Source organism: Arachis ipaensis, chromosome B4, assembly GCF_059453495.1.
Source record: "Arachis ipaensis isolate K30076 ecotype BB chromosome B4, ASM5945349v1, whole genome shotgun sequence".
Taxonomy (NCBI): Eukaryota; Viridiplantae; Streptophyta; class Magnoliopsida; order Fabales; family Fabaceae; genus Arachis; species Arachis ipaensis.
Genome location: NC_142439.1, coordinates 98,504,074 through 98,527,978, shown reverse-complemented (window position 1 = coordinate 98,527,978; position 23,905 = coordinate 98,504,074). Strand labels below are relative to the sequence as shown.

Below are 23,905 nucleotides of genomic sequence, written 5' to 3'. Positions count from 1 at the left end.
CATGTTGCTTGGTGTAGAATCTGACAAGTTTGAAAATAACTGTTGGGTCGTCTTCTTTCTTATTTCTTAGAGCAGTCTTGCCACTTTTTGGAGCCATGGAATTCGAATCTCAATGAGAGAAAAAAGCTCCTTCCACACTAAACTTAAGAAGTTTGCTCGTCCTTGAGCAAAAGGTAAGAAAGGAAGAAGTAGAAAGTGAAGGAAGGGAGAATAGAAGAAGAGAATTCGAATGGAGAGGTGGTGAATAAGGGAGAGGGGAGCACGAATATATATAGGAAGGGGGGTAGGGATTTTCGAAAACAATGTTAAAGAAAGATAAAGAAGTTTTGAAAAAGATATGAAAAAGATAAGTTGTTAAACTTGAAAGATATCAAAAAGATATGGAAAATATATAAAAGAGATAAAAGATAAGATAAGAAGCATGAAAAAGATTGTAAAGTTTAATAAAAGATATCAACAATAATTACTAAAGATAAGAAAAGTTTTTGAAAGAATTTGAAAACAAGTTGAAAAAGATATGAGATTTTGAAAAAGATTTGAAATTATTTTAAACTTGAAATTAAATTGGATTTTAAATATTTGAACAAGATTTGATTTGAAAATCAAAGAAATTCAAGATTAAATTTGAAAAAGATAGATTGAATAAAGAAAAGATAAGATTTTGGAAATTACCTCCCATGTTGTCTTGCTGGCGTTTAAATGCCCAGAATGGCTGCATTCTGGCGTTTAACACTGCTGCTTCTGCTTGTTGGGCATTGAACGCCCAGAATGTCATCCATTCTGGCGTTCAACACCATACTGCCCTCCTTTTTGAGCGTTTGAGTGCCCAGCCAGGCTCCCTAGCTGGCGTTCAACGCCAGGCTTGTCTTCTCCATTGGGCATTGAACGCCCAGCTAGGCTCCCTACCTGGTGTTCAACGCCAGGCTTGCTGCCTCCATGGGCGTTTGAACGCCCAATTTCCACCTTTTTCTGGCGTTTAATGCCAGAGAGATGCCTTCTCCAGGGTGTTCTACTTTTTGTTCTGCATCATTATGTCTTTGTTTAAACACTGTTCATGATCACTAACATTAAAATTAACCTAATTAAAAACTAATCATAAGGAAAAACTAATTAAAATAGAAATAATTAAAAAATTAGAAAATAATGTATATAACACCCTACCATACAGAGTTTTATGCTTAAGTCATAATTCAGAGATGGCAAGGTATTACGACCTCTAAAATAAAAATTTAGTACGTATAGTAGTATGAATGATGTTTATAACTAGGAGCCTCTGAAGGAAAAAGGGGTAAACAAAAAATCGTGACTCGAAAAGCGCAACACTCCGATCGATAACATAGCGAACAAAAATAAACCATCGCGAGAATTATATATATACGAAAGAGTGTCAAAAACGGGAATATCAAAACTCAAAATCCGGTTGCGAAGATAACCGGTCCGAGCATAGCAATATATATACATATAATAAAATAAGAAAACACCAAAGGAAACCCAAAGGGACATAAAAACAGAGAACCTATTCTCCAAAAATCCCCTCTAGAAGGAGTCATCACAGTTTGTATTATTTAATGGAGATAAAAGTATCTACGCAAAACATATAAACCAAAACAGAGCCCCCAAGAACAAAGGATCTTCGCTAATCTGGAAGTCTCCAGCATGCCTCAACGAGAAGCCTCGCGTCCTGCATCTGAAAACCACAAAATCCGCATGGGTGAGAACCAGAGGTCCCCAGCATGGTAACAGTTCCCCATATATAACATGTAATAATAGAGAAAAGCCGAAGGCAATCCTAGAACTTCCTCCAGATAAATTCAAAGCTTATAAACAAGCTAAACCATAAAGGGCATCTGACTAAAGATCCTTCATTCTAACTAATGCTTCCCTTTCCAATTCCTTCAGACCTCCCAACCACCAGCAGGAGTATAATATAGCAAACGCAGCTAAATCAAACACGAGATATACAAATAGGAACAGATAAGGCATTTAGACAATTAGCAAGTAATATGCAGTCAAATAGGCAATCTCAAACAATTCATATAGTATGCATATGATGAATGCCTGTCCCTAGTGGCTGATGATATCATCTGTCGGTTATAGAGCCAACCTGACAAGTCCTGGTAGCTAACCATTGAACTGTCCTTCTGTCGCGCATCCCCAACTCGAGTTATACTCATCATAAACTTGATCATAATCATGATCCATATCCATCACCCTCATTGGTGAATATTTACGGGGGCGAGCTCATCCGGGACTTTCACAGTGCCTGGCCACACTTACGACATAGGGTCAAAAGAGCTTCGAGTCTCAACCTGGAGCACGTGGTGGCTAGCCACTGCTTCCTCCCAGGGAAACCCTCATCGCCGATGGTGGAAGTGCAAACATTCACAATTCATTCAACAACATCTATGCATTTATACTTAGCCATAATCATGGCTCCACCGTAGCACGGCAATAATCCAGCCATCCGGCTCACGGTTAAATCCATAACCAGCCAATTCATTAGCAATTACGGCCCTTCGGACCATGGCATAACAAGCACTTCCACCGCCATCCTCCGCATCTCACATAAACATCTTTGATCCTCGTTGATCATTCATTTTTCCCTTGCTTCATTCGCAAGTTACCACACTCACTAGCTCCTTGTCTCATTGCTAGGCATATTATAATGATTTAAGACATAAGTGGTGAGATCGGAGGCTTAGAAGTATGAAATTTGGCTTTTAAAACTCAAAAATCAACTTTGGGATGAAAACAGGGCCACGCGTACGCTCACTCCACGCGCACGCGTGGATGACCACAAAACTCATCGACGTGCAAGCGTCATACACGCGGACGCGCGGGTTGAAAAATAGCCAAACGACGTGCACGCGTAAGCCACGCGTACGCGTGGGTGCTCTTGCTCCCCAGGCACAAAACTGGCACAACTCTCGGGAAAATAGCTGGGCATTTGGTGCAGCGCATCGACGATCCCGCGCACACCACGCGCACGCGTGGATGGTGCTTTCTTGAAGAACGGCGCGTACGCGCCAAGTGCGCCTACGCACGGAGGGTCATTCTGCTAAAAATTTTCTAAGTTAAAAGCTGCAGAATTTACAAATTCAACCCCCAATCTTCTGACGGACATAACTTTCTCATTTTAAATTGTTTTCTGCCCGTTCTTTCAACGGCATGGACATCCCGGATCCAATTTCATGTCTAAACAAGCTTGGTACAAAACGGGGATCCGTAGTCCAAGTTACGTCCCGTCAAAACGTGCCCAAAAACCATGTTTTCATAAAAAATCACAAGGTGCCATTTTCAAAACAAACCATATTCAACTCTTTTCAAAATCAACCAAAACATGCCAAATTTCAACCCTTTTTGAAATCAATCAAAATGTACCAAAATCAACATCAAGTCATCCTCAACTCACACATTGACACTTTACCAAAATTCCCAAAACCACCATCCAACCATTTTAACACTTCTCAGTCAAATGGCTAAAGGACAAACACAATATCATGTCATACATCCTTCCTCATCCCAATTTCCAATAATACCATTTTCAATCAGACATCATTATACATACTCATCATCATAATCACCATCAACATGGTACCACCCACCAATTCAACCTTAATCATTCATCAAGCATATATCACAACATGCATTTTCTCATATATCACACAATCAAGGCATCAATATTCATAGTCACATATATGATCACATCATATATCTCAACCATTCAATAACATCATCAATTCAATGCCTATCTTAGGGCCTCTAGCCTAAGTATTTCCTACCACATTACATATTAGATACGAGAAACCAAGACCATACTTTAGCCGATTTCCCAAGCTCAACCGGAGCACTTCCAAATCACTTTTCCTCAAGCTCTCAAGGTCTCAACACCTCCAAGAACAGATTTTATCACACAAAACTCCCTTTTCAAGCTTTCCAAAGTCACCAATCAAGCTCCAATATTCACATATACACAACCTAAGCCACAATCATCATACCCATACACAACATCTCAATACCCAATCATCATAGAACAACAAATTACACTAGGGTTGAGAATATTACTACACCCAAGGTCCAAAGAGACAAGATTAACCTTCTCCTTCAAGAGAGTTGGGTCCTATAACATCAAAGAGCCCAAAATCTCAACATTTTACCCATGAAACTCGAAAACAAAGGCTGGAATTTCGAAGAGAAAAACGTATTTTACCTCAAGATTGGTTGTATGGGTTTTGTAGAGCTCTCCGCGGTGAACGCGTAGCCGTAAACGGTGCGGCGATCGGAGCTCTAGATCAAAAGTTATGGTGGTTTGAAGATCAAGTGAGAGATAAAAGTTTGAGAGAGTGTTCTTCCCCTCCCTCACTCCATTTCAGCGTGTGTGTGTAACAAATGAGGAGAGAGAGTGCTGAAAACTAGGGTTTGGTTTAGTTTAGTTGGGCCAAGAGCCCACTTTGGGTCCGATTGGACTGGTTTGGCCCGTTCGGTCCAATCTTGGTCCGATTTCTATAAAATTGGTACCGAATTTCTCGTCTTAATCTCTATCATATTAAGCCATAAAAATCACATTTTTGGCTTTCTAGAATAAATTCTCATTTATGGGTTAGTTAGCCGTTAATTAACCTGAGAATAAGTGCGGATAATCCGATCGCATCTCCGACTCAAGTTCCCAAGTGTGTTCCTCAACACCACCTCGACTCCATGCCACCTTGACTAATGAAACCTTTTTTCCACGCAGCCGTTTGATACTAGTATCAACAATTCTGACTGGAGCCACTAGAAGCATCAAATCTTCTCTTAACTGAACCGATTCAGGTTCTAACACATGGCTAGCATCAGGAGTGTACTTCTGAAGCTGCGACACATGAAACACGTCGTGCAGGTTCGAAAGATGAGGTGGTAGAGCCATCCGATATGCCACCGGTCAAACCCTTTCCAGGATCTGAAATGGACCGATGTACCGAGGATTCAACTTCCTTGCTTTAATCGCCCTACCTACTCCCTTGGTTGGAGTAACCTTAAGGAAAACATGATCTCCTTCCTCAAATTCCAAGGGCTTCCGTCTCTGATCGGCGTAACTCTTCTGGCGACTCGTAAGCATCCTATCTCAGATTTTCTTGACTTGTTCAGTGGTCTCAGCTATCATCTCTAGCCCCAACAAGCATTTCTCTCCAGTTTCATACCAACATAGCGGAGATTGACATTTTCTCCCATACAATGCCTCATACGAAGCCATTCCGATACTCGCATGGTAACTATTATTGTATGCAAACTCCACTAACGGTATATACCGATCCTAACTCGCCGGTTGGTCCAAAACACAAGCTCTCAAAATATCCTCTAGTGTTTGGATTGTCCTCTCAGATTGACCATCTGTTTAAGGATGGTAAGCCGTACTAAAGCTTAGTCGGGTTCCGAAAGCTTTCTGAAATGCACCCCAAAACCTCGAAGTGAAGCGAGGATCTCTATCAGAGATTATAGTAGCCGGTACGCCATGAAGTCTCACAATCTCTTTTATGTACAACCGTGCTAGTTCCTCAAGGGTGTAAGTCATCCGAATGGGTAAAAAGTGAGCTGATTTCGTCAGTCGGTCCACAATCACCTAGATAGCATCAAAACCAGTCCTAGTCCTTGGCAATCCTGACACAAAGTCCATTGCAATACTTTCCCACTTCCATTGCGGAACCTCTAAAGGTTGCAACATCCCGGAAGGTCTTTGATGTTCAATCTTCACCTTTTGACAAGTTAAGAACTTTGAAACATATTCCGCCACATCATTCTTCATGCTTGGCCACCAAAACATCGCCTTTAAATCATGGTACATTTTAGTACTTCCCGGGTGAATGGAGAATCCGCTTTTGTGTGCCTCCTTTAAGATATCTTGCCTCAAAGTGCCAACATCCGGCACAATGATTCTACCCTTGAATCTCCATAACCCATCTTTTTCTTTTGAAACTCTCCACTGTTTTCCTTGCTCGATAGCCAGTAACACCTTCCATAACGCTTCATCATTTTCATGAGCCTTTAGGAGTTCGGACTTAAAGTCACTCGAGATTTCTAATCGGCTCAAACACAAAGTTCCAGATACTTCTTGAGCACCAATTTGTAGACTCTCGAATCCCTTGAGCAACTTCTCCTCTTGAAGCATCATCCAAGCCGCATATAACGACTTCCGACTTAACGCATCCGCCACTACATTCGCCTTTCCCAGATGGTAATTCAACTCAAAGTCGTAGTCCTTCAATAATTCCATCCACCTTCTCTGCCTCATATTAAGCTCTTTCTGATCAAAGAGATATTTCAAGCTCTTGTGATCGGAGAAGACTTGGAACTTAACCCCATAGAGGTAATGCCTCCACACCTTTAGCGCAAACACGACCGCAGCGAGTTCCAAATCATGCGTAGGGTAACTAACTTCATGCGGTCTCAACTGGCGTGAGGCATACGCCACTACATTATGATGCTGCATGATGAGCGGATAATTTATACGCTTTTTGACATTGTTTTTAGTATGTTTTTAGTAGGATCTAGTTACTTTTAGGGATGTTTTTAATAGATTTTGTGTTAAATTCACATTTCTGGAATTTACTATGAGTTTGTGTGTTTTTCTGTGATTTCAGGTATTTTCTGGCTGAAATTGAGGGACTTGAGCAGAAATCAGATTCAGAGGTTGAAAAAGGACTGCTGATGCTGTTGGATTCTGACCTCCCTGCACTCAAAGTGGATTTTCTGGAGCTACAGAACTCGAAATGGCGCGCTTCCAATTGCGTTGGAAAGTAGACATCCAGCGCTTTCCAGCAATATATAATAGTCCATACTTTGACCAAGAATAGATGACGTAAACTGGCGTTCAACGCCAGCCTTCTGCCCAAATCTGGCGTCCAGCGCCAGAAAAGGATCCAAAACCAGAGTTGAACGCCCAAACTGGCACAAAAACTGGCGTTCAACTCCACAATTGGCCTCTGCACGTGCAACACTTAAGCTCAGCCCAAACACACACCAAGTGGTCCCCGGAAGTGGATTTATACATCAAATACTTACTCATGTAAACCCTAGTAGCTAGTTTATTATAAATAGGACCTCTTACTAGTGTATTAGGCATCTTTGGTCTCAGTTTTAATCCATTGTTCATCTTAGGAGACTATTGATCACGCTTTAGGGGGCTGGCCATCTCGGCCATGCTTGGACCTTCACTTATGTATTTTCAACGGTAGAGTTTCTACACTCCATAGATTAAGGTGTGGAGCTCTGCTGTTCCTCAAAGATTAATGCAAAGTACTACTGTTTTCTATTCAATTCTTCTTATTTCTCTTCTAAGATATCCATTCGCACCCAAGAACGTGATGAAGGTGATGATTATGTGTGACGCTCATCATCCTTCTCCCTTATGAACGCGTGCCTGACAAACACTTCTGTTCTACATGAAATAAGCTAGAATGAGTATCTCTTAGATCTCCTAACCAGAATCTTCGTGGCGTAAGCTAGAATGATGGCGGCATTCAAGAGAATCCGGAAGGTCTAAACCTTGTCTGTGGTATTCTGAGTAGGATTCAATGATTGAATGACTGTGACGAGCTTTAAACTCGCGAGTGCTGGGCGTTAGTGACAGACGCAAAAGGAGGGTGAATCCTATTCCAGCATGATCGGGAACCGATAGATGAATAGCCGTGCCGTGACAGGGTGCGTGAGCATATTATTCACTGAGAGGAGGGGAATGTAGCCACTGACAACGGTGATGCCCTTGCATAAAGCCAGCCATGGAAAGGAGTAAGACTGATTGGATGAAGATAGTAGGAAAGCAGAGATTCAGAGGAACGAAAGCATCTCCATTCGCTTATCTGAAATTCCTATCAATGAATTACATAAGTGTCTCTATCCCTATTTTATTAATTAGTATTCGAAAACACCATTATCACTTTATATCTGCCTGACTGAGATCTACAAGGTGACCATAGCTTGCTTCATACCAACAATCTCCGTGGGATTCGACCCTTACTCACGTAAGGTATTACTTGGACGACCCAGTGCACTTGCTGGTTAGTTGTATCGAAGTTGTGACAATTATGAATTAAGATCAGAGCACCAAGCTTTAGAGCCATTACCAGGATTTGTTCGAGCCTGGAGATCACAATTTCGTGCACCAAGTTTTTGGCGCCGTTGCCGGGGATTGTTTGAGTTTGGACAACTGACGGTTCATCTTGTTGCTCAGATTAGGTAATTTTCTCTTTGTTTTCTTTTCAAAAATTTTTCAAAAATAATTTCAAAAATCTCTCATCTGTTTTCGAAAAAAAAAATAATAAAAATGTTTTCAAAAATTTTATTCAAGATTTTTAAGAATGAATTCTAGTGTTTCATGATGATTTGTTGAATCCTGGCTGGCTGTAAGCCATGTCCAATCTTTTGGACTGAGATTTCAACTTATCATCACAAGAGATTCTCACACACTTAGTTGTTCTATACATGAAAAAACTTACATGCTAAAGCTTGGCTGGCTATTAAGCCATGCCTGACCCTCTGATTGGAGCTTTAGAGCATAAGATTCCTGGAATTCATATTAAAAATTTTGGAATCCTTATTTTTCTTTTTCAAAATAATTTTTCGAAAAATATAAAATAAAAATCCAAAAAAATTTAGAAAATCACAAAAATCAAAAATATTTCATGTTTCTTGTTTGAGTCTTGAGTCATATCATAAGTTTGGTGTCACTTGCATATGCATCTTGCATTTTTTCGAAAATATCATGCATTCATAGTGTTCTTCATGATCTTCAAGTTGTTCTTGGTAAGTCTTCTTGTTTGATCTTGATAATTTTTTTGTTTTGTGTCTTTTCATGTTTATCATATGCATTCTTGAATTCTTAGTGCGTAAGCATTAAAGAATTCTAAGTTTGGTGTCTTGCATGTTTTCTTTGCATTAAAAGTTTTTCAAAATTGTGTCTATGATGTTCATCTTGGCATTCAAAGTGTTCTTGGTGTTCATCTTGACATTCATAGCATTCTTGCATGCATTCATTGTTTTGATCTAAAAATTTCATGCATTGCATAATTTTCATGTTTTTCATAAAAATTTCAAAAATCAAAAAAATATCTTTCCCTTTTTCTCTCATCAAATTCGAAAATTTGAGTTGACTTTTTCAAAAATTTTTAAAATCAAGTTGTTTCTTATGAGTCAAATCAAATTTTCAATTTGAAAATCTTATCTTTTTCAACATCTTTTTCAAAAATCAAATCTTTTTCAAAATTCATGGTTATTTTCGAAAATTCCAAAAATAATTTTCAAAAATCTTTTTCTTATTTTATATCATAATTTTCGAAAATAACATAAACAATTAATGTTTTGATTCAAAAATTTGAAGTTTGTTACTTGCTTGTTAAGAAAGATTCAAACTTTAAGTTCTAGAATCATATCTTGTGATTTCTTATGAATCAAGTCATTAATTGTGATTTTAAAAATCAAATCTTTTTCAAAACTAATTTCAATCATATCTTTTCAAAAATATCTTCTTATCTTATCTTTTTTAAAAATATCTTTTCAAAATATCTTCTCTAACCTCCTAACTTCCTATCTTTTCAAAATTTGTTTCAACTAACTAACTAACTTTTTGTTTGTTTCTTAACTTTTTCAAAACTACCTAACTAACTCTCTCTCTCTAATTTTCGAAAATATCTCCCCTCTTTTTCAAAAATTTCTTTTTTATTAACTAATTATTTTTATTTTTAAATTTAAAAAAAAATTTTTTCGAAAATTACTAAACATTTTTCAAAAACTATTTTCAAAAATCACTAACTCTTTTTCAAAATAATTTTCGAAAAATTTCCCTCCCCCATCTTACTCTATTTATTCATTCATATCCTAACATCTCATCTCACATCTCTTCCATTCGTACAATTGTGCTTCTTCCTTTACATTACATTCTTTGTCTCCCCCTCTTCTTCCACTTACATAAGGGAACCTCTATACTGTGGTAAAGAGAATCTCTATTATTATTATTATTTTTCTGTGCCCTCTTCTTTGTCATATGAGCAGGAGCAAGGATAAGAACATTCTTGTGGAAGCATATCCAGAACCTGAAAGGACTCTGAAGAGAAAATTAAGAGAAGCTAAAATACAACAATCCAGAGATAACCTTTCAGAAATTTTCAAACAGGCAGAGGAGATGGCAGCCGAAAATAATAATAATGTAAGGAAGATGCTTGGTGACTTTACTGCACCTAATTCCAATTTACATGGAAGAAGCATCTCCATTCCTGCCATTGGAGCAAACAACTTTGAGCTGAAACCTCAATTAGTTTCTCTGATGCAGCAGAACTGCAAGTTTCATGGACTTCCATCTGAAGATCCTTTTCAGTTCTTAACTGAATTCTTGCAGATATGTGATACTGTAAAGACTAATGGAGTAGATCCTGAAGTCTACAGGCTCATGCTTTTCCCTTTTGCTGTAAGAGACAAAGCTAGATTATGGTTGGATTCTCAACCCAAAGACAGCCTGAACTCTTGGGATAAGCTGGTCACGGCTTTCTTGGCCAAGTACTTTCCTCCTCAAAAGCTGAGCAAGCTTAGAGCTGATGTTCAAACCTTCAGACAGAAAGAAGGTGAATCCCTCTATGAAGCTTGGGAAAGATACAAACAGTTGACCAAAAAGTGTCCTTCTGACATGCTTTCAGAATGGACCATCCTGGATATATTCTATGATGGTTTATCTGAGCTATCAAAGATGTCGCTGGACACTTCTGCAGGTGGATCCATTCACCTAAAGAAAACGCCTGCAGAAGCTCAAGAACTCATTGACATGATTGCTAATAACCAGTTCATGTACACTTCTGAAAGGAATCCTGTGAGTAATGGGACGCCTATGAAGAAGGGAGTTCTTGAAGTTGGTACTCTGAATGCCATATTGGCTCAGAATAAAATATTGACTCAGCAAGTCAATATGATCTCTCAGAGTCTGCATGGAATGCAAGCTGCATCCAACAGTACTCAAGAGGCATCTTCTGAAGAAGAAGCCTATGATCCTGAGAACCCTGCAATAGCAGAGGTAAATTACTTAGGTGAACCTTACGGAAACACCTATAACTCAACATGGAGAAATCATCCAAATTTCTCATGGAAGGATCAAAAGCCTCAACAAGGCTTTAATAATGGTGGAAGAAACAGGTTTAGCAATAGCAAGCCTTTTCCATCATCAACTCAGCAACAGACAGAGAACTCTGAACAAAATGCTTCTAATTTAGCAAATCTAGTCTCTGATCTATCTAAGGCCACTGTAAGTTTCATGAATGAAACAAGGTCTTCCATTAGAAATCTGGAAGCACAAGTGGGCCAGCTGAGTAAAAGGATCACTGAAATCCCTCCTAGTACTCTCCCAAGCAATACAGAAGAGAACCCAAAAGGAGAGTGCAAGGCCATTGACATAAGCGCCATGGCCAAACCTGTGAGGAGAGGAGAGGACGTAAATCCCAAGGAAGAAGACCTCCTGGGACGTCCAGTGGTCAATAAGGAGCTTCCCTCTGAGGAACCAAAGGAATCTGAGACTCATCTAGAGACCATAGAGATTCCATTGCACCTCCTTATGCCCTTCATGAGCTCTGATGAGTATTCCTCTTCTGAAGAGAATGAGGATGTCACTGAAGAGCAAACTGCCAAGTTTCTTGGTGCAATCATGAAGCTGAGTGCCAAATTATTTGGCATTGATGCTTGGGAAGTTGAACGTCCCTTGTTCATCAATGAACTAAGTGATCTGGATCAACTGACATTGCCTCAGAAGAGACAGGATCCTGGAAAGTTCATAATACCCTGTACCATAGGCACCATGATCTTTAAGGCTCTGTGTGACCTTGGTTCAGGAATAAACCTCATGCCCCTCTCTGTAATAGAGAAACTGGGAATCTATGGGGTGCAAGCTGCTAAAATCTCACTAGAGATGGCAGACAGCTCAAGAAAACAGGCTTATGGACAAGTAGAAGATGTATTAGTAAAGGTTGAGGGCCTTTACATACCTACTGATTTCATAGTCCTGGATACTGGAAAGGAAGAGGATGAATCTATCATCCTAGGAAGACCTTTCCTGGCCACAGCAAGAGCTGTGATTGATGTTGACAGAGGTGAAATAGTCCTTCAATGGAATGAGAACTCCCTTGTATTCAAAACTCAAGGATCTCCCTCTGCAACCATGGAGAGGAAGCAGGAAAAGCTTCTCTCCAAGCAGAGCCAACCAGAGCCCCCACATTCAAACTCTAAGTTTGGTGTTGGGAGGCCACAACCAAACTCTAAGTTTGGTGTTGAACTCCCATATCCAAACTCTAAGTTTGGTGTTGGAGAGTTTCAACAAAGCTCTGCACATCTGTGAGGCTCCATGAGAGCCCACTGTCAAGCTATTGACATTAAAGAAGCGCTTGTTGGGAGGCAACCCAATGTTTATCTAATTCTTATTTTTATTGTTTTTCATGTTTTCTTAGGTTCATGATCATATGGAGTCACAAAATAAATAGAAAAATTGAAAACGGAATCAAAAACAGCAGAAGAAAAATCACACCCTGGAGGAACATCTGTCTGGCGTTCAAACGCCAGAACAGAGCATAGTTCTGGCGCTGAACGCCCAGAATGGGAGCATCCTGGCGCTGAACGCCCAGAACAAGCATGGTTCTGGCGTTCAACGCCAGAAATGGCAGCAAAGGGGCGTTGAACGCCCAAAAGGGGCACCAACCTGGCGCTGAACGCCCAGAGTTGTGTGCAAGGGCATTTTACATGCCTAAATTGGTGCAGGGATGTAAATGCCTTGACACCTCAGGATCTGTGGACCCCACAGGATCATCTCAGGATCTGTGGACCCCACAGGATCCCCACCTACCTCATCATCTCTCTTTCCATTCATGATCATCCCTTCTTTTTTTCCATTTACCACTCACATCCATACACCCACTACCTTCAAAAATTCAACATCTCTCTCCCACCCAATCCCACCCATATGGCCGAATACACACTCCCATCCATCTCCTCCATATCTTCTTCTTATTCTTCTATTCTTTCTTCTTTTGCTCGAGGGCGAGCAACATTCTAAGTTTGGTGTGGCAAAAGCATAGCTTTTTTTGTTTTTTTTCCATAACCATTGATGGCACCTAAGGCTAGAGAAACCTCTAGAAAGAGGAAAGGGAAGACAAAAGCTTCCATCAAGGGTCTATAGCTCAGTGGTAGAACATTTGACTGCAAATCAAGAGATCCCTGAGATACCTCAGGGGATTCATTTTCTTCCACACAATTATTGGAAGCAACTAAGGGTGGAACATCAGGAGCACTCCATCATCCTTCATGAAATCAGAGAAGATCTAAAAGCAATGAAGGAGGAGCAGCAAAGACAAGGAAGAGACATAGAAGAGCTCAAGGACATCACTAAGGTGGACTCATTCCTTGTTCTTACTTTCTCTGTTTTTTCGTTTTATATGTTATGTGCTTATCCATGTTTGTGTCTTCATTACATGATCATTAGTAGTTAGTAACCTTGTCTTAAAGTTATGAATGTCCTATGAATCCATCACCTCTCTTAAATAAAAACTATTTTAATTCAAAAGAACAAGAAGTACATGAGTTTCGAATTTATCCTTGAACTTACTTTAATTATATTGATGTGGTGACAATGCTTCTTGTTTTCTGAATGTATGATTGAACAGTGCATATGTCTTTTGAAGTTGTTGTTTAAGAATGTTAAATATGTTGGCTCTTGAAAGAATGATGACTAGGAGACATGTTATTTGATAATCTGAAAAATCATAAAAATGATTCTTGAAGCAAGAAAAAGCAGCAAAGAGCAAAGCTTGCAGAAAAAAAAAATAAAAAATAAAAAAAATAGGCGAAAAAAAAATAGAAAGAAAAAGCAAGCAGAAAAAGCCAAAAGCTCTTAAAACCAAGAGGCAAGAGCAAAAAGCCAATAACCCTTAAAACCAAAAGGCAAGGGCAAATAAAAAGGATCCCAAGGCTTTGAGCATCAGTGGATAGGAGGGCCTAAAGGAATAAAATCCTGGTCTAAGCGGCTAAACCAAGCTGTCCCTAACCATGTGCTTGTGGCGTGTAGGTGTCAAGTGAAAACTTGAGACTGAGCGGTTAAAGTCAAGGTCCAAAGCAAAAAAAAAAGAGTGTGCTTAAGAACCCTGGACACCTCTAATTGGGGACTTTAGCAAAGCTGAGTCACAATCTGAAAAGGTTCACCCAATTATGTGTCTGTGGCATTTATGTATCCGGTGGTAATACTGGAAAACAAAATGCTTAGGGCCACGGCCAAGACTCATAAAGAAGTTGTGTTCAAGAATCATCATACTGAACTAAGAGAGTCAATAACACTATTCGAAATCTGAAGTTCCTACAGATGCCAATCATTCTGAACTTCAATGGATAAAGTGAGATGCCAAAACTATTCAAGAGGCAAAAAGCTATAAGTCCCGCTCATATGATTGAAGCTCTGTTTCATTGATAGTTTGGAATTTATAGTATATTCTATTCTTTTTATCCTATTTTGATTTTCAGTTGCTTGGGGACAAGCAACAATTTAAGTTTGGTGTTGTGATGAGCGGATAATTTATACGCTTTTTGACATTGTTTTTAGTATGTTTTTAGTAGGATCTAGTTACTTTTAGGGATGTTTTTAATAGATTTTGTGTTAAATTCACATTTCTGGACTTTACTATGAGTTTGTGTGTTTTTCTGTGATTTCAGGTATTTTCTGGCTGAAATTGAGGGACTTGAGCAGAAATCAGATTCAGAGGTTGAAAAAGGACTGCTGATGCTGTTGGATTCTGACCTCCCTGCACTCAAAGTGGATTTTCTGGAGCTACATAACTCGAAATGGCGCGCTTCCAATTGCGTTGAAAAGTAGACATCCAGGGATTTCCAGAAATATATAATAGTCCATACTTTGACCAAGAATAGATGACGTAAACTGGCGTTCAACGCCAGCCTTCTGCCCAAATCTGGCGTCCAGCGCCAGAAAAGGATCCAAAACCAGAGTTGAACGCCCAAACTGGCACAAAAACTGGCGTTCAACTCCACAATTGGCCTCTGCACGTGCAATACTTAAGCTCAGCCCAAACACACACCAAGTGGTCCCCGGAAGTGGATTTATACATCAAATACTTACTCATGTAAACCCTAGTAGCTAGTTTATTATAAATAGGACCTCTTACTAGTGTATTAGGCATCTTTGGTCTCAGTTTTAATCCATTGTTCATCTTAGGAGACTATTGATCACGCTTTAGGGGGCTGGCCATCTCGGTCATGCCTGGACCTTCACTTATGTATTTTCAACGGTAGAGTTTCTACACTCCATAGATTAAGGTGTGGAGCTCTGCTGTTCCTCAAAGATTAATGCAAAGTACTACTGTTTTCTATTCAATTCTTCTTATTTCTCTTCTAAGATATCCATTCACACCCAAGAACGTGATGAAGGTGATGATTATGTGTGACGCTCATCATCCTTCTCCCTTATGAACGCGTGCCTGACAAACACTTCTGTTCTACATGAAATAAGCTAGAATGAGTATCTCTTAGATCTCCTAACCAGAATCTTCGTGGCGTAAGCTAGAATGATGGCGGCATTCAAGAGAATCCGGAAGGTCTAAACCTTGTCTGTGGTATTCTGAGTAGGATTCAATGATTGAATGACTGTGACGAGCTTTAAACTCGCGAGTGCTGGGCGTTAGTGACAGACGCAAAAGGAGGGTGAATCCTATTCCAGCATGATCGGGAACCGACAGATGAATAGCCGTGCCGTGACAGGGTGCGTGAGCATATTATTCACTGAGAGGAGGGGAATGTAGCCACTGACAACGGTGATGCCCTTGCATAAAGCCAGCCATGGAAAGGAGTAAGACTGATTGGATGAAGATAGCAGGAAAGCAGAGGTTCAGAGGAACGAAAGCATCTCCATTCGCTTATCTGAAATTCCTATCAATGAATTACATAAGTGTCTCTATCCCTATTTTATTAATTAGTATTCGAAAACACCATTATCACTTTATATCTGCCTGACTGAGATCTACAAGGTGACCATAGCTTGCTTCATACCAACAATCTCCGTGGGATTCGACCCTTACTCACGTAAGGTATTACTTGGACGACCCAGTGCACTTGCTGGTTAGTTGTATCGAAGTTGTGACAATTATGAATTAAGATCAGAGCACCAAGCTTTAGAGCCATTACCAGGATTTGTTCGAGCCTGGAGATCACAATTTCGTGCACCACTGCATCAGCACACATCCTAGACCCTTTAGTGAGGCATCACAGTACACTTCAAACGGTTCGTTCGGCTCAAGTAACACCAACACAGGTGCAGTGGTCAACTTTTTCTTCAACGCCTGAAAGTTCTCCTCACACTCAGGAGTCCAAACAAATGGTGTGTCTTTGCGGGTTAACTTTGTCAATGGCAAGGCTAATTGCGAAAAGCCTTTGATGAATCTTCAATAATAGCCAGCTAAGCCCAGAAAACTCCTTATCTCAGTTGCTGTGGTTGGTTGTTTCCAATCCATCATAGCCTCCATCTTAGCTGGATCTACGGCTATTCCCTTCTTACTCACCACGTGACCCAAAAACGTTACCTCATCCTTCCAAAACTCACACTTAGACAGTTTCGCATAGAGTTTCTTCTCCTTTAGAATCTGCAACACGGTCCTCAAGTGTTCCGCATGCTCTTCTTCAGTCTTGGAGTAAATCAGTATGTCGTCAATGAAGACAACAACAAATTTATCCAGAAACGGACGGAACACTCTATTCATGTAATCCATGAATACTGCAGGAGTGTTCGTCAACCCAAAGGACATTACAGTGTACTCGTAATTACCATAACGAGTCCTGAAAGCGGTCTTAGGGATATCCTCACCCCTCATCCTTATCTGGTGATAACCGGATCGCAAATCGATCTTGGAGAAAACCCCAGCTCCTTGTAACTGATCCATGAGATCATCAATCCTCGGCAACGGGTACTTATTCTTTATCGTGACCTTGTTCAGCTGCCTGTAATCCACACAGAGCCGCATACTCCCATCTTTCTTCTTTACCAGTAACACTGGAGCACCCCACGGGGAAACACTTGGTCTGATAAAGTTCTTACCCAACAAGTCCTCTAACTGAGACTTTAGCTCGGCCATCTCTAACGGTGACATTCTATAAGGAGCACTTGAGATTGGTCCCGCCCCAGGCACCAATTCAATAGCAAACTCGACCTCTCGGTTAGGTGAAAATTCATCAATGTCATCGGGAAACACCTCCGAAAACTCACACACCATCGGAATCTATTCCATCCTTTGATCATCACCCGAAACACCCGCGGTTAACAGCAGGATACCCTGACATTCGATTCCGGAGCAGTTCACCATCATCGAATTCAAGTAATAATTATTCACCACGACCGGCCCTTCTGTATCTTCCGGCATAAAGTACACCGACTTTGTAGAACAATTAAGCAGGACATGGTTCTCAGATAAGCAGTCCAATCCCAAGATAAGATCAAGACCGATCATCGGTAAGCAGATTAAGTTATGGACATAATCACGCTGCTTGAACCTAAACAAAACTTTCGGGCATCCTAGCCTAGTTACCATGGCCTCATGGGTAGCATTATACACTTTTAGGTCATAACCTAAGGTTACGATCTTCAATCCTAACTCATGGGCTTTCTCAAATGCAATGAATGAATGTGATGCTCCCGAATCAAATAAAGTATTTAAAGTTTGACCACCTATTTCACAGTTACCTCGGATAAGTGCCTCAGATCCCTCAGCACCTATAGCTGAAGTGGTGAACACCCGACTAGTCTGCTGTGCCTTCCGGCACCTTGTTTCTGCTTCTCCGGACAATTTGCGGCTCTATACCCCGCCTTTCCATAATTGTAGCACAAACCCCATCCGGCCTTGCACGGTGCTTCCGGATGGTGACTTCCACACCTAGTACAAGCTTAATCATTCTGAGGCTGCTTCCCAAACCTTTTACCTTGGGAGTTGTTGTTGTTGGGCCTCCTAAAAGAACCTCCCCTCTTGAAAGATGGACCTCTAGGTGCAAAGCTCTTCTCTCGGTTCTGTGGAAATGATCCTTTGTGACTCCCTCTCTCAGCAGCCGCCTTCTTCACGCACTCTTCAGCAACTCTACACTTGTTCACCAACTCAGAGAAAGTCCTGATCTCCATTGGTCTCACTGAGCTGAAAATATCACTCCGGAGTCCTCCTTCATACTTAACGCACTTTCATTCCTCATATTCCACCGGAGTCCCTTGACACATACGAGAAAATCTGAACAGCTCCTCAAACTTGTCAGTATACTCAGATACAGACATAGTACCCTGCTTCAGCTGCAATAATTCAAGCTCCTTGGCCGTCCTAGCAGAAGTCGGAAAGTACTTGTTATAGAACTCCTCTTGGAAGACATCCCAGGTGATATAATCATCACCCTGCTGCAGGATGCGTCAGATTCCTTGCCACCAATGCAACGCTTCCCCAGTGAGCAAATAGGTAGCAAACTCCACACGCTGCCCTTCAGGTACCACCTGCGCTTGCAGTGCTCGTTCCATGGCCTGAAACCATGTATCGACCTCAGTCGGGCTAGTGGTTTCCTTGAACTTAGGTGGATTAACCTTCAAAAAGTTTGCCAGTGTCATCGGGCCCTAAACACCACCTCCGTCATTACCATGGTTGTTCATCTGTTGACCAAGAGCCTCAGCAGTGGCTTGCATAGCAGCAGCCATGTTCTCCAATGCAGTCATAAAGTTCACCAGGTCATTAGGGTTAATCTCTGGTGCACGAGCATTCGTATGACCTCTCCCACGGCCTCTACCGTGTCCACGAGGCGCCATCTGGTTCCTATACACACCAAACAATCGATATTAAGTTGATCAGTCTCAATATCGGAAGTTTAGTGCTTCGAAGTCTCAAATGCATGCTCATGAATGTTTATGCCAACTATATCAAGTAGATATACTAACAGCACATAACACACATACAGAGAATGCACAGAAGCATAGTCAGTCCGTCCCTCAGGCTCTACAGGAACGAACTGCTCTGATACCATAATGTAACACCCTACCATATAGAGTCTTATGCTTAAGTCATAATTCAGAGATGGCAAGGTATTACGACCTCTAAAATAAAAATTTAGTACGTATAGTAGTATGAATGATGTTTATAACTAGGAGCCTCTGAAGGAAAAAGGGGTAAACAAAAAATCGTGACTCGAAAAGCGCAACACTCCGATCGATGACGTAGCGAACAAAAATTAACCATCGCGAGAATTATATATATACGAAAGAGTGTCAAAAACGGGAATATCAAAACTCAAAATCCGGTTGCGAAGATAACCGGTCCGATCATAGCAATATATATACATATAATAAAATAAGGAAACACCAAAGGAAACCCAAAGGGACATAAAAACAGAGAACCTATTCTCCAAAAATCCCCTCTAGAAGGAGTCATCACAGTTTGTATTATTTAATGGAGATAAAAGTATCTACGCAAAACATATAAACCAAAACAGAGCCCCCAAGAACAAAGGATCTTCGCTAATCCGGAAGTCTCCAGCATGCCTCAACGAGAAGCCTCGCGTCCTGCATCTAAAAACTACAAAATCTGCATGGGTGAGAACCAGAGGTCCCCGGCATGGTAACAGTTCCCTATATATAACATGTAATAATAGAGAAAAGCCGAAGGCAATCCTAGAACTTCCTCCAGATAAATTCAAAGCTTATAAACAAGCTAAACCATAAAGGGCATCTGACTAAAGATCCTTCATTCTAACTAATGCTTCCCTTTCCAATTCCTTCAGACCTCCCAACCACCAGCAGGAGTATAATGTAGCAAACGCAGCTAAATCAAACACGAGATATACAAATAGGAACAGATAAGGCATTTAGACAATTAGCAAGTAATATGCAGTCAAATAGGCAATCTCAAACAATTCATATAGTATGCATATGATGAATGCCTGTCCCTAGTGGCTGATGATATCATCTGTCAGTTATAGAGCCAACCCGACAAGTCCTGGTAGCTAACCATTGGACTGTCCCTCTGTCACGCATCCCCAACTCGAGTTATACTCATCATAAACTTGATCATAATCATGATCCATATCCATCACCCTTACTGGTGAATATTTACGGGGGCGAGCTCATCCAGGACTTTCACAGTGCCTGGCCACACTTACGACATAGGGTCAAAAGAGGTTCGAGTCTCAACCTGGAGCACGTGGTGGCTAGCCACTGCTTCCTCCCAGGGAAACCCTCATCTCCGATGGTGGAAGTGCAAACATTCACAATTCATTCAACAGCATATATGCATTTATACTTAGCCATAATCATGGCTCCGCCATAGCACGGCAATAATCCAGCCATCCGGCTCACGGTTAAATCCATAACCAGCCAACTCATTAGCAATTACGGCCTTTCGGACCATGGCATAACAAGCACTTCCACCGCCATCCTCCGCATCTCACATAATCATCTTTGATCCTCATTGATCATTCATTTTTCCCTTGCTTCATTCGTAAGTTACCACATTTACTAGCTCCTTGTCTCATTGCTAGGCATATTATAATGATTTAAGACATAATTGGTGAGATCGGAGGCTTAGAAGTGTGAAATTTGGCTTTTAAAACTCAAAAATCAAATTTGGGATGAAAACAGGGCCACGCGTACGCGCACTCCACGCGCACGCGTGGATGGCCACAAAACTCATCGACGCGCGGATGCACAGGTTGAAAAATAGCCAAACGACGCGCACGCGTCAGCCACGCGTACGCGTGGGTGCTCTTGCGCCCTAGGCACAAAACTGGCACAATTCTAGCACAACTCTCGGGAAAATAGCTGGGTATTTGGTGCAGGACATCGACGCACCCGCGCACACTACGCGCACGCGTGGATGGTGCTTTCTTGAAGAACGGCGCGTACGCGCCAAGTGCGCCTACGCGCGGAGGGTCATTCTGCTAAAATTTTTCTAAGTTAAAAGCTGCAGAATTTACAGATTCAACCCCCAATCTTCCGACTTACATAACTTTCTCATTTTAAATCGTTTTCTGCCCGTTCTTTCAATGGCATGGACATCCCGGATCCAATTTCATTTCTAAACAATCTTGGTACAAAACGGGGATCTGTAGTCCAAGTTATGTCCCGTCAAAACATGCCCACAAACCATGTTTTCATACAAAACCACAAGGTGCCATTTTCAAAACAAACCATATTCAACTCTTTTCAAAATCAACCAAAACATGCCAAATTTTAACCCTTTTTGAAATCAATCAAAATGTACCAAAATCAATATCAAGCCATCCTCAACTCACACATTGACACTTTACCAAAATTTCTAAAACCACAATCCAACCATTTTAACACTTTTCAGTCAAATGGCTAAAGGACAAACACAATATCATGTCATACATCCTTCCTCATCCCAATTTCCAATAATACCATTTTCAATCAAACATCATTATACGTACTCATCATCATACTCACCATCAACATGGTACCATCCACCAATTCAACCTCAATCATTTATCAAGCATATATCACAACATGTATTTTCTCATATATCACACAATCAAGGCATCAATATTCATAGTCACATATATGATCACATCATATATCTCAACCATTCAACAACATCATCAATTCAATGCCTATCTTAGGGCCTCTAGCCTCAGTATTTCCTACCACATTACATATTAGATACGAGAAACCGAGACCATACCTTAGCCGATTTCCCAAGCTCAACCGGAGCACTTCCAAATCACTTTTCCTCAAGCTCTCAAGGTCTCAACACCTCCAAGAACAGATTTTATCACACAAAACTCCCTTTTCAAGCTTTTCAAAGTCACCAATCAAGCTCCAATATTCACATATACACAACCTAAGCCACAATCATCATACCCATACACAACATCTCAATACCCAATCATCATAGAACAACAAATTACACTAGGGTTGAGAATCTTACCACACCCAAGGTCCAAGGAGACAAGATTAACCTTCTCCTTCAAGAAAGTTGGGTCCTATAATATCAAAGAGCCCAAAATCTCAACATTTTACCCATGAAACTCGAAAACAAGGGCTGGAATTTCGAAGAGCAAAACGTAGCTTACATCAAGATTGGTTGTATGTGTTTTGTAGAGCTCTCTGCAGTGAACGCGTGGCCGCAAACGGTGCGACGATCGAAGCTCTAGATCAAAAGTTTTGGTGGTTTGAAGATCAAGTGAGAGATAGAAGTTTGAGAGAGTGTTCTTCCCCTCCCTCACTCCATTTCAGCGTGTGTGTGTAACAAATGAGGAGAGAGAGTGCTGAAAACTAGGGTTTGGTTTAGTTTAGTTGGGCCAAGAGCCCACTTTGGGTCCGGTTGGACCGGTTTAGCCCGTTCGGTCCAATCTTGGTCCGATTTCTATAAAATTGGTACCAAATTTCTCGTCTCAATCTCCTCTATCATATTAAGCCATAAAAATCACATTTTTGGCTTTCTAGAATAAATTCTCATTTATGGGTTAATTAGCCGTTAATTAACAGGGTTTTTACAATATACGATTAATCATTGGGTTGCCTCCCAACAAGCACTTCTTTAATGTCTTTAGCTGGACTTCACTGTACTTAACTTAGTAGCAGTGTTGAGCCTCCTGGCTTAATATCTCCTCCAAGGTAATGCTTGACCCTCTGTCCATTGAGAATGAACCTTGTGTCAGGATCGTTACCTTGAAGTTCTATGTGCCCGTAAGGTGATACACCAGTAATCACATACAGTCCCTTCCAATGGGATTGAATTTCTCAGGGAATAGTTTGAGTCTTGAGTTGAAGAGCAGGACCTTCTATCCTGGTTCAAAGACTTTGGAGGATATCTTCCTGTCATGCCACCATTTTGCTTTTTCTTTATAGATCTTTGCATTTTCAAATGTAGCTAGGCGGAATTCATCCAACTCATTTAGTTGGAGAAGCCATTTTTCTCCTGCTACTTTAGCATCAAGGTTAAGGAATCTAGTAGCCTAATAGGCTTTGTGTTCTAGTTCCACTAGCAAATGACAAGACTTGCCATTCACCAGTTGATAAGGTGATATTTCTATATGGGTTTTGAAAGCTGTTCTGTATGCCTACAGAGCATCATCAAGCTTTCTAGCCCAATCTTTTCTAGAGGCGCTTACTGTCCTCTCTAGGATTTGCTTTAGTTCTCTATTAGAGACTTCAGCTTGCCTATTTATCTGAGGATGATACGGTGTTGCTACTTTATGGTGAACTCCGTAACGGCTTAAGACAGAATCCAGCTGTCTGTTGCAGAAATGAGTACCTCCATCACTAATCAGTGTCCTAGGGACACTAAATCTGCTAAAGATATTCTTTTGGAAGAACTTCATGGCTACTCTAGTGTCATTATTGGGTGATGTTATTGCTTTAACCCATTTAGTCACATAGTCTACTGCCACAAGGATGTAGGTGTTTGAGTATGAAGGTGGAAAGGGTCCCACGAAGTCTATGCCCCATACATTAAACAACTCAATCTCTAGGATCCCTTGCTGAGGCATGTCATTACCATGAGGGAGATTACCAGCTCTCTGGTAACTATCATAGTGACGGACAAACTCTCTAGAATCTTTGAAGAGTGTGGGCCAGTAGAAGCCACTTTGGAGAATCTTGGTGGCCGTCTGCTCACCTCCAAAGTGTCCTCCATAGTCTAAGCCATGGCAATGCCATAGGATTCTCTGTGCCTCTTTTTCAGACACACAGCATCGGATTATCCCATCTGAGCATCTCTTAAAGAGATATGGTTCATCCCACAAGTAGTACTTTGCATCGTGCATGAGTTTCCGGGCTTGCTGCTTGTTAAACTCCTTGGGAATAAACCTTATAGCCTTGTAATTTGCAATGTTTATAAACCAAGGTGCTGTCTGGATGGCATAGAGTTGCTCATCT

General features: G+C 40.9%; 1 non-coding gene across 1 annotated transcript; it reads right to left on the bottom strand.

The window, feature by feature from the left end:
* Positions 1 to 10,549: 10,549 nt before the first annotated feature.
* Positions 10,550 to 10,657, bottom strand: LOC148568516 (small nucleolar RNA R71). Its single transcript, XR_015881850.1, has one exon. It is a non-coding gene; the product is annotated as a small nucleolar RNA R71 (small nucleolar RNA).
* Between the last annotated feature and the right edge of the window lie 13,248 nt (positions 10,658 to 23,905).